Below are 2,649 nucleotides of genomic sequence, written 5' to 3'. Positions count from 1 at the left end.
GCTCTCTTCCTCTCCCTTTTCCTTTCTCGCTGTTTCTTAATTTCTTCTTTTCTCCCATGTACTTTTCTCTCTCTCTCTCTCTCTCTCTCTCTCTCTCTCTCTCTCTCGCTCTCGCTCTCGCTCTCGCTCTCGCTATGACTGTCTCTCCATCTGACACACACGCGCGCACGCGACCACACACGCACGCACGCACGCACGCACGCACGCACACACACACACACACACACACACACACACATACTATACCTACCTACGGTGAGAACCAGTACCACGACAAGCAGCACTATCGTCATCAAGCGTTCCATGTTGTCTGGCCTAGTACAACAGCTCCTCTGTGATAGCTCACGTTCTCCTACATACCTATATATATATGTGTATATATATATATATATATATATATATATATATTCTCACTGTGTGACAGCCACGCGATGTACACACGTCCGCTATCTTATACCTGCAGCGGTACACCTGTCATACCTGGTATACGTCAGCTATACGCATCTATATCTAACTATTAGTGTTGGATAAGATAAGACGGGCGTAGCGTTGTGCCCCACATCTGTTTAACGGCTAAAATTCTCTCACGCTAACTGTAATATACATTATATGTATTATTGTCGTGTTTGTGTGCGTCACCTTAGGTATTGCGGTTTCTCTTATTCTCTTCCCTTTATTCTTGTGTTGTCCATTGAGCTACAAAATACTTACGATGATATAATTCTAGACGATACGAAATGCCTTTGCCAGTTACTAGCCAAGTGTAACGACGATGATGGCGTTACCCGGTTCAAAGTAGATTCGTTGTAGCGATGAATAATGAAAACTCCAAAGTCCAAGCAGTTGTGTTTAGCAAACAGTATTATTGTTTCTCAGCCCACATGCGCGCGCACAGAGGCACGCAGCCGCGTGCCTCGCACACTCACGTCCGACCTCCCTCAGAACCAAGAACCTTCCCTTTATATATTTCTAGATAACAAAGAAAGTCGCGCGCGCCCGGACAACCACACCCGCTGCCCACATGCGCAACAACTACCTCTCAACCGTTTCGCATCTCCATCATCCAAGCGCGGAGCCATATATCACCCGTTTACTTACTATGTTACCAATCTTTTGCCTTTACTTATTAATCACAGTTTCTTGATGTTTTGCAGCCTAAACTCTAGGTTTGCGGTTGTCAATGTTTCACTCCAGAAGTCATGACGCGCGCAATCTTGTTCAAGTAAACATTTAATGTAAAGAGCAAGTGGTGTAGTACGGAATATATTTATTATTATGTCAATGCCTCACTTTAATGTCTATATTAATTTCTTTCTAAATTATATTGTCGATTAATTGAACTGGTAGATTTGAAGCACGTAGATATTTAGAAACGTATACTGACAGCTAGATGATGTGAATAGGATGTAGCGCATTCATGTCCATCCCAAATGTATCCTTTTAGTCATTATACAAGGCAACCAACCTGGTTCGTATTACATATTTAAAGTAGAGATCACGCATGCACGTGTAGTGTGGCAATGGAATGTCTATGCTAAAGTTTCACTTTGTCAAGGCGCCCAAATATTACTTAATTATAGCTGTACGATCAGTGTTCGCGTATACTACCGAAAAATATATATAGATTGCGTATTTGAATGAGAGAGCACATGCTCACGAATATAATGGTGTGCAAAATTTACCGAAATCCGTAAAATCCGAAGTCAAGGCAGCAGTCCAAAAACACGCACAACAAAACTGAATGTCTTTTTAACGTCATAAATACTAGAAAGAGACTACTTTAACCTACATCTTTTCTGCGCGTGGCTTTTCTCAACCGATTTTCTCAAGCTATTTCTTCAACCGGTAAATAGTATTCGCTGGTCATTACTCTGTTTTACCGTTTACACAGTTTTGTTTACGTCTCTCGAGGAATGTGTTCTGGTTTGGGTTCCCGATTGTTCTGGTTTGGGTTCCCGATGTTATAGACCGATATATATCTGCGATGGAAGCGGGGCGACCTCACTCCGCCCAATAGGGCATAGTCGTGTAGAATTTATTTCAGTAAATCATGTATTATCATATATATATATATATATATATATGCATAATTACATAAGTACATCACATATATACATAGTGTATTATCACAAATCATGTATCATCATATATCCTTGTAGAACTCAGAGTCAATAACGTCTGCGTACATTGTAGCGCATCCAAACAAAATACAGCAGCCCAGCATCCCAACCCAGCATCCTTACCCAGCATTCCAACCCAGCATCCTCACCCAGCATCTTCACCCAGCATCTTCACCCAGCATCCCAACCCAGCATCCTCACCCAGCATCTTCACCCACCATCCTCACCCAGCATGCCAACCCAGCATCCTCACCCAGCATTCTCCCCCAGCATCCTCCCACCGGCATCTTCACCCAGCATCCCAACTCAGCATCCTCACCCAGCATCCTCACCCAGCATCTTCACCCAGCATCCTCATCCAGCATTCTCACCCAGCATCCTCACCCAGCATTCTCCCCCAGCATCCTCCCACCGGCATCTTCACCCAGCATCCCAACTCAGCATCCTCACCCAGCATCCTCACCCAGCATCTTCACCCAGCATCCTCATCCAGCATTCTCACCCAGCATCCTCACCCAGCATTCTCCCC

The sequence above is a fragment of the Priapulus caudatus genome, unplaced genomic scaffold (genome assembly GCF_000485595.1).
Source record: "Priapulus caudatus unplaced genomic scaffold, Priapulus_caudatus-5.0.1 Scaffold521, whole genome shotgun sequence".
Lineage (NCBI taxonomy): Eukaryota > Metazoa > Priapulida > Priapulimorpha > Priapulimorphida > Priapulidae > Priapulus > Priapulus caudatus.
This window is presented reverse-complemented; position numbering follows the sequence as displayed.